The 9929-nt window shown below is 38.4% G+C and overlaps 1 pseudogene; it reads left to right on the forward strand.

Moving 5' to 3' along the window:
* Positions 1-7575: 7575 nt before the first annotated feature.
* On the forward strand, positions 7576-8547 carry LOC149172974 (disease resistance RPP13-like protein 4; annotated as a pseudogene).
* Positions 8548-9929: the final 1382 nt, after the last annotated feature.

Here is a 9929-nt window from a genome sequence, read left to right on the forward strand (position 1 = left end):
CTCACATGAGAGTTTTTGGATGTGTGGCATATGCACATGTCTTAGATGAGTTGAGGAAGAAGTTGGACAGCAAGGGGGAGAAATGTATATTTGTTGGATACACTAATGAATCCAAAGCATACAAGCTCTAAAATCCATCAACCAAGAAGGTCATAATCAGTAGAGATGTGCAGTTCATAGAAGAGGAAGCATGGGGTGAAAGTTTAGAGAAGACAGTCATTGTCAATGCATGTATACCGCATGAGGATAAATAGGAATTAACAACAGCAAGTGATTCCTCAACAGTGACCCCCTCTACTCCTATTCAAAAGCAACAAAGCAGGCAACAAGCAACACCATCAACAAATAATAGGACAATTTCGCGCAACCAAGAAAGTGCTTCTCCAAGCACACCATGAAGCACAACACCAAGTGACATGTCAAGCCCATCTTCAACAAGCACAAGAAGACCAAAATTCATAAATTTAAATGAAATTTATGAGCAAGATGAAGTTGATAGTAGTGCTGGTCTGAATTCCTTATTTGCATTATTTTTTCATGTAGATGACATAATCCATTTTGTGGATGCAGTCAAAGAAGAAAAGTGGGTTGCGGCAATGGAGGAAGAAATAGACACAATAGAAAGGAATGACACATGGGAGTTAGTGAGCCTTCCGAAAGGAAAACATGTCACTGGAGTGAAGTGGGTCTATAAGACCAAAAGCAACATTGAGAGAAAGATTGAAAGGCACAAAGCAAGGCTAGTTGTCAAAGAATACAAGTAGCAGCATGGAAGAGATTACGCAGAGATGTTCACACCAATCGTGTAGATGGAGACATTGCGCACAGTTGTGGCGATTGTCACGCAACACAAATGGAGAGTGTATCAAATGCACATAAAATCAGTGTTCTTGAATGGGGTGCTAAAAGAGGAGGTGTATGTTGCGCAACCGCCTGGTTATGAGGTAGAAGGCCAGGAAGACAAAGTGTATCAGTTGAGGAAAGCTCTTTATGGGTTGAAGCAAGCACCGTGCACATGGTACAACAGGATAAATGCTTACTCATTGGACAATGGTTTTGACAAATGTGACAGTGAGCCTACTCTCTACATCAAAGAGAACGAAGGTAAGATTCTCATTGTCGTCTTATATGTAGATGATTTTATTTTTACAGAAGTGATGATTTCCTCATCGCTGATTTCAAACAAGTCATGAAGAGTGAATTTGAATTGACTGACTTGGGATTGTTAAGATATTTTTTGGGCATAGAAGTGAAGCAAATAGAAAAAGGAATTTTTATCTCTCAAGCGAAGTATGTGGGAGACATTTTGGAGAGTTTTAAAATGCAGAACAACAAGTCCGCACCAACTCCAACTATCATAGGGATGAAGTTGAGCAAAGAAGATTGCAACAACAATGCCAATGCCACATTATACAAAAGCATGATAGGCAGCTTAATGTATTTGACTTCCACCAGACTGGATGTAATGTATGCAGTGAGTTTGGTGTCGAGATTCATGGAGACACCTAAGGAAACACATTGGTAAGTAGCGAAAAGGATTCTAAGGTATGTCAATGGGACAAAATAGTATGGAATTTTGTACACAACAACAAGTGATTTAAGGTTGGTTGGTTACACTGATAGTGATTGGGTAGGAAGTGTCGATGACAGAAAGAGCACGTCAGGATATGTTTTTCATTTGGGTTCTGAAGCAATTTCATGGGCCTCTAAGAAGCAGCCAATAGTGTCATTGTCAATAGTAGAAGTTGAATATGTTGCAGCAACAGCAGCAGCGTGTCAGGCAGTTTGGATGAGAAGGATGTTGAGGGATCTTCGTCATGACTAAGAGGGAGCGACAACTATCTTCTGCGACAACACCTCAACAATTTCATTGTCAAACAATTTTGTCTTTCACAAGAGGACCAAGTATATTGATGCTAAATATCATTTTATCAGAGTGTTGATTAACAATGATGAAATTATGTTGCAGCACTGCAGGTCACAAGAACAATTTGCTGATATCTTCACAAAGCCATTGGCATGTGAAAGTTTTTTTTTATCTCAGAAACTATTTGGGAATTGTCAATGGCGGAAATTGTGATTAAGAGGGAGTGTTGGAAATAATAATCCCAACCACCGCAATAAATAGTCTGACAGTAGCCATACTTGTTAGAAGTATTTTTGCAGGTTACATCTCTGTTTGAAGATCGAAGGACTGAATCGAGACACGAGCCATTCTGAAACGCAACAAGGAATTTAAAGCATTTAATGTATTTTGGTAAATAGATATGGGAAAGCATTCATTAAGCGAATATTTCCTAGAGTCCACAAACACCTGTGCGATTCTGATCACACTCAACAACAACATCATATTAATTATTTTTCTTTCTCATGAATTAAATGTAAAATTGTATGTTGGGTTAAAAATGAATGTAGAAGTGATTTTGTTGTGAGGAGAGTGAAAGAGAGTTGGAGAGAAAAGAGCGAGGGTCTCTGAGGAGAAAATAGTGGAGCAAATTTTGGTGGGCGTCTAAAAAAGCAGTTATTGTGTTTTACTATGTGTTATTCCGCGTAAGTGTAAATCATTATAAAACCTTTGTTTTACTTAGTGAATGATCCACAGTCTCATGTGAATCTATTTTCATGATTTAGAATTCAATACTAAGTTTTTAGTGTGTTGCTCCAAATCTGCTTTGTTTTATTTTTTGCCGTGAGTGAATACTGGTTTTTTTAAGTCTCTGTATTGCTGCGCGTAAATCGAGCTACACGAAATCAACTTCCCGAAAAGTCATAGAGCTGCGCAAAATCAGCTTCATGAAGAGTCATAGAGCTATGCGAAAGTAGCTTCGCCAAGAGTCACTCCTTTGCCTCTCTGTGAAATTTTTGTTTAATTTTTCTAACAGCATATAAATAACACAAAGAACCTCTAAATTCAAGACAAAATCTGAAAGATTCTCTCTAATATTTAAATTGTTGGGTTTCAGATAGCGTTGCAAAGAAGCAAAGAAATAAATGAAAATGGATCCAAAAAATCTGACGTTAGAATGAAGTATTGACTTATCGAAGAAGAGGATTCCGTGCGTCGTATCTCGTGGTCACTGAGAGTAGTGAATGCTACAGATGTGGACGCTCAAGCAACACAAAGGATTGTGATGGATTGCCTCATTCTTCAATTCTTCCAGGAAAAAAAATGCTTCAAGGAATTGAACTCCTTGAACCTCTGACCTGACAGAAGAAACCCTTGCTTTACAATATGAAGATTTTTTCCAACTCACCCAAGAAACCCCTAAATGGAAGGTGCAGATACAGAGGAAAATTCACTTTCCATAGGTCAATAATGAGCGTCTCAACCAATAGTGAGATGGCCTCTCGAGCAAATAAATATGAAGCTTGCTAACAATGCGCAACATCGCCCTAGGTTTGGAATCTCTAGGCCTTCCCAAACAGGGGAAACATAAACACGAGACGACTGAAAAACCATCTATGTGTCAAACTTGGATAGGTGCGAGGAGGATGAAAATTAAGCATTCTCATTTGTTGCTGGAGTAAATAGTGTTGGCACAACAAAAGCCCACGGAGAAAAACGTCTTCGACGTAATTATATATTTATGCAACTTTGTTATATTACATCTTTGAGAAACACAAACAATAAATTTGTACGAGTAAGATGGTTTTCATTTTATTTACTGTAATGGTAATTATTAATGATTAGAATGGATTATCATTAGTTTATGACGTGTAAGCAAGTTGCTCAATGACCTAATTTAATAGAAAGACTAATTCATGCAATTTCATGTGTCACATATTTCTACCAAACATGCATTAAATTTTTTACTTTTATGTTTGTTAAATAAAATTAATTATTTTGTTCAAGTTAGATAATGTGATTAAATTTAAATATCAAATTAGAATTTTGACATAGTTGTATTAAGGTTTAATACTAATATTATAACTTAATTTATGCTTCCCAACTTACAACTCTTTACAAATTTTATATTAAAGGATCCAAATAATTGATTTATATTATGATTAAATATACTAGGTATAAATGCTAAAATGGTGGATATTAAAAGAGTTTTACAATTTTAGTTATATTTTTAGATAAAGGTAAGTCTTTCTGGAGGAATATAATACCTTTATAGTATTGATTTGAGAAAAATATTGATAAAAATTTTAGTATTTATAATGACTATTTAAAATAAAAATTTAATATTAACAAAAATTTAATATTAGATATCATTTTGGGATTCAACTGCATTAAGTAAGTCATTTATGTATGACCATTTCCATGAGAGGTAGTCGTAACTGACTAATTTCTCATGATTTTTGAATAGTTCGCTTAGCACTTATTGCGTTGGGTGATGCTCACAGGGGTGAAGAAGTGGGATTGAAACTAGTGAAATGAATCACATAGCATCAATCATCACTTCTGAGGCTTGCACCCAGTAACCAGGACTTCCCAAGAGGTCACCCATCCCAAATCGCCTTTGGCTCAAGTGTGCTTAACTATGGAGTTTTCCCCACAATCAAGCCCACTTAGCTTGCTACCCCATTTGCAAAACCTTAGCAAGTATTGTGCCTCATGAACCATTCAAGTAGAGATCCCTTCACTCTTTTTGAATTTAAGTATTAGGGGGTTTATGTAGTGCATTATATTAGATATCATTTTGGGATTCAACTGCATTAACTAAGTCATTCACATATGACCATTTCCATGAGTGGTAGTCGTCACTGACTAGTTGCTCATGATTTTTGAATAGTTCACTTAGCACTCATTGCATCGGGTGATTCTCATAGGGTTGAAGAAGTGGGATTGAAACTAGTGAAATGAATCACATAGCATGAATCATCACTTCTAGGGCTTGCACTTGATAACCAGGACTTCCCGGGAGGTCACCCATCTCAAATCACCTTTGGCTGTGGTTGCACGAGGAAATAGGCAAGATATGGTTGTTAGGAAAATACTATAATGGGTACAGCCCATCGCAACCCACACACTCATGGCGATGGGTGTAGTGGTGTCCTGCATGAGGAAGTACAGGATGGAAGGGAGAAGTTGTAGCCAGTGCTAGGGTAGTGATGGAGGTGGGAAGGAAAGGACAAGAGGATGGATGGGACAGAGGAGGAAGGGGGGGGAGTATAAAGGAATGAAAGGTGATGGGAAGAGTATTTTTGCGAAGGAGAGATGGAGGATTGAAGAGGAATATCAGCTCAACAACCTGCAACAACACCTTCGAAGCGGCATTGGGTATGTAATCTGGCCATATTAGTTAATTGAAATGTTTCCTGTGTGTTTACATGGAAGGGGAATGAGAGGTTCGAACATAAAGGAGGAAGAGATTTGGACATGTAGGGAGGGAAGGGGAGTGAGGTTGAACCTGTAAATGGTATCGCAACAGACCACCAGGGACCGAAATGTGAGGGAGGCCAGGCCATTAATGTAGCTAGCCAAACCTGTAAGGTGGAAGGAGAGAAGGGAGATAAGCAAGTGAGAGGTGGGGCCATTACGAGGGATAGAGAAGAGTGAAAGGCGCACAGGCCAGAGGAGAGGGAGAAGGGAAAGGAATTAAGGGTAGTAAATTTATGATTCGAGGGATGGGAGGGTAAGGCTGTAAGCGTCATGTGAATTGAGCACCAAGATTCTAACCCCAGGAATAGAGTAGAGAGAGGCAATTTCCAAAAAGGTAGAGGGTATATTGCATGGTAGGGGAGTGGCATTGTTAGATTTGGCGGAGAGGCTATTGCATGGCAGGGGAGAGGCATTGTTACTTCGGACATAAATGAGGCAACAAAGCAATGGGTAGAGGGGCATCGGGATAGAGATAGGGGTGGTAGGAGACGCAAGGAGAGGGGCAACGATAGAATGGTGGAAAGGCTAGAAAATGTAATATGTAAGCTAACTGGAATGTTTTGTGAATAGGTGAGCACAACAGGTGACATGGCTAGACCAACCCGTGGCAGAGGACACAACAGAAGGGGGATGGAGGAGCCTCAGGGTGTTGACCTAGGTACCTAGGAAGACTAATCAATGAAGCAGTGACATCGTATAGAGTAGGGGAGGATGTAGGCATCAGGAAGATCTTAGAAGATTGGGAGGAACAGATAAAAGAGGAGGCAGACTTAGAAGAGGAAATGGAGGCCTGGTGAGAGGTAATCCTAGACCTAGGAAATACGAGGGGAAGACTAACTCAATTTAAGAAGACTCTATACCTATATTGGCTCATGAAGAGCCTGATGGGGAAGGCCATGGAGCAACTATCAATGGGGATGGAAATGACCCTCCAAGACATGCCAAACTACAAGAAGGACCTACAGACCATACAGTTTCAGTTGTGCAAGCAGGACATCCACCTAGACTGAATCTAAAGGCATATCCCTTGTATCATCGAGCTTGCAGATGCACCAGGAGACTCAACTGATGACCTAGCCTTGGTTGACTCAGCCTTAGAGGACCAAAAGGAATAGTCAGGTTCCTGAATGTTTTTTAGATTTTAGTGGATAGCATTTACTTTTATTATGTATGCTTATGATAGATAGAAACTCAGACTTGTATTATGATGTAGATTTTTATATAGCTTGGGCAGATCGCCTTAATCTATATGATTTTAGGATGGCATATAATATGAATAGGTGACCAACAAACTTGATTTCCCATTGGGAAAGTTGAGGCCACCTATCTCATCTCTGTAGTGTAAACTTGTTTTTCATAAATAGAAAATAGAAGGTCCTGCCAAGCATTAAAAGAAAAAATTAAAAATTGAAAACTTAAGAAATATATAAATCAATTACTATATTATTCTATCAAAAGATAAAGAACTTAAAACTTATTGTGATTCAAATCTTACTTTAATTCTCTTACATAATTTCAATTATATACCAAGCAAAAACATCACATATTACACTTGTTCAATATACTAATTTTACACTCAAACAAAATCAAAACTTAGCAAACTTGGGATCATGTGGGGTTTTACTATAGATTGATCCCTATCCCCATTTACAACCATTTTACTATGATCGCGATAATTATTTGTTGTGAAATTGTGAATAAAATGATGTGTGGTTGATTTTTTTTAACATGGTGCAGTGTGAAATGACCTTTTGAAACAATTTGCATTTTTTCAAGTGTATTGTCGCATGGAACGACCTTTTATTCTTGCTAAGGAATCATTTTCCTCCTTTCTAACTTGATGCGATATGGGATAACCTTTTGAATGATTACTCTTTGTTTTGTTAATGTGGTTGAACATGGTAAAACTTTTCATTCTTAATTTTGTTGTGATGGAAAGATTAAGCTCATTTTCTACATTGGTGGAGCATGGAATAAGATTTTGAAACGATTTGCCTATTTTTCTAATGTGGTGCGGCAAGGAATAGCCGTTCATTCTCACTGTACTTACTTCTTTTGCTAGGGTGGCATAACATGGAATATCCTTCCAAATCTTATTCTTGGCTATGATGGAATGATTGGTCTCTTTCTCTAGCTAGTTGTACCAAATAATAATCTCTTCATTCTTATTCTTACTTACAATTGCTACAAAATCAGAGAGCACACTAATATCCTGCAATAATTATTCTATGAGGATCAAAGGAAGCATGGCAGAAGCAGTTGTTGTTAGCGCACTTATAGCCAAATTTACTCATATTGTCGTAGACAAACTCTCCCGAGCGGTCTCTCAAGAGGTATCACTGATTGCTAATTTCAGAAAGGATTTTGAATTCTTTAGTGAGCAGCTTCTTTCCATTAAATGTCTTTTGATGGACGCCGGAGAGAAAAGGAGCTCCAATTCAATTTCCAATTGGCTTGAGAATCTTGAGGATTTTATGGCCGATGTTGAGTACCTACTGGAGGAATGTGGGTTAGCTGATAACATCTTTGTGAAACTGAAATTCCAGTTAAAGATGGGCCGCAAAATTAGGGAATTAAAGGAACGACTCAAGCAGATCCAACTGGTGAATGCAGAAAATCTCAAGTTGCTTGCTGCTCATGGTTAGGTAAGACATGCAAATATTTTTATAGAAAGGTAGGAAAGATCATATGCTTGTCTTCAATAATCACAGATTGTGGGCATGGACGACGATATTAAAGTGATTATTGAATGGATATTGAAGGAAGAAAACCCTCCAGTTATTGTCGCTGTGGGCATGGGAGGGCAAAGCAAAAATCTCCTGCTCCAACACATTTTCAAAAACAAAGAGATAAGTCAACGCTTTGACCATAAGGTTTGGTTGGAAATATCTCAAAAATTCGATGTTGTGGAGTTTCTCTGCTAGGTGCTCAGGAAATTCGAGCCATATTTTAATTCAAAGAAACTAAACCAGGGGGAGCTTATAGAGAAGATTCATAAAAATTTATAAGGAAAACACTGTCTATTTGCAGTTGATGATGTGTGGGATAGAGTTGCTTGGGAGAAAATTGGCTTGCCATCCAGAATCCAAGATAAGGTTGTGGTCACAACCCAAAATGAAAATGTTGCAAAGGACATGCGGGTTGGCGACCAAATTCTCCACAAAAATAGTTTACCAGAAGAAGATAGTTGTCCCTATTCTGTGTCCATGCTTTCCTAGATGATCCACACCAGTGTTCCAGGGCAGTGGAGAGGATAGCCAACGAAATTGTAAACAAATGCGGCGAACTGCCCCTTGCCATAAAAACAATAGGAGCTCATATTGAAATTATGGCAAGTGATCTTCCTAATAAATGGGAAGAAAACCTTCTTCATCTAAATAAAACACATGGCATGAGCGACTACGTTATGCTGTCACTGAAGTTCAGCTACGAGGCTTTGCCTCATCATCTAAAACCTTGCTTTCTTTACTACTTTGTTTATCCTAAGAATAGTGAAATAGAGTCTGATTGTTTAGTGCATGCATGGATTGCTTAGGGATTTGTTTCTGTAAAATTACTAGAAGCATATGATGTAGGTTGCTCCTACATGGAAGAAATTATTGATCGATGTCTGATTGAAGCTTTATAGGTTGGTTGGAATGGGCGAGGAGACAGTTGCAAAATGCATGACTTGCTGCATGATTTAGTCATTTCCGAGAAAACTAAATGTTTGATAAAACCTGGTGGACAATTGGAAAGCATGCAAGTGGAAGAGTGCCAAGGATTGCATAGAATTTCATTAATGAAAGATGAAATATCTACAATCAAGAAGGGAAACCAGTGTCTAGCACTTCGAAGTCTATTGCTATCTCATAATGGCCCTCTTAAATCAATCTCCCCTAGTCTTTTTTGACAATATGAGATATCTGTGTGTGTTAGATTTAAGTAGAACTTCCATTACATCATTGCCCAAATCTATTGAAATTTAAAGCTTTTGAAGTATCTGAATTTATCTGGGATGAGGATTCAGAAACTACCCAAGTCCTTGAGTGGTCTTCGGCAGCTCCAGTTTCTGGATGTTAGTGATACCCATATAGAAGAACTGCATGAAGGGATAGAAAAGAAAAAACATATGCTACATTCGAATTTAGGGTCGGGATTTGAATATTGCCTTGTGGGTATATCTAAGCTCATCTATCTACAGAAATTGAATGGTGTCACTTTCACTCTTGGAAATTTACGCAGTGCCAGTGCCAGTGACTTTCAATTGAGGGTTGTCAAAGGATTAACCCTTCTTCAACACATATAAATAGTCTTGGGATCAAATAGTGATGATGTTAGAGTAGAGGACGAGGGGACTTTTCGGGGCATGACAAAGAAGTGGACCCTAGATGTTCGATGTGATCCTGGTACAACCCTTCATCTTCCAATGGACATGGAGGCCATGCAACGCCTTGAAATAGCTCATCTTAGGGATTGCGAGGTTCCTAAATGGATTTTTGAGCTTCAGAATCTCATGGAGCTATCATTAGACGGGCTGGAAAAAATCTCTAGTTTAGATTTTAGAGGGTTAGAAAAGATTCCCAATCTGAAAAAGCTACACTTGGAGTGGAATAGGAAT

This window comes from Pinus tabuliformis, chromosome 4_2 (genome assembly GCF_031772625.1).
Source record: "Pinus tabuliformis cultivar Carrire ecotype Pingquan chromosome 4_2, CPIR1, whole genome shotgun sequence".
Lineage (NCBI taxonomy): Eukaryota > Viridiplantae > Streptophyta > Pinopsida > Pinales > Pinaceae > Pinus > Pinus tabuliformis.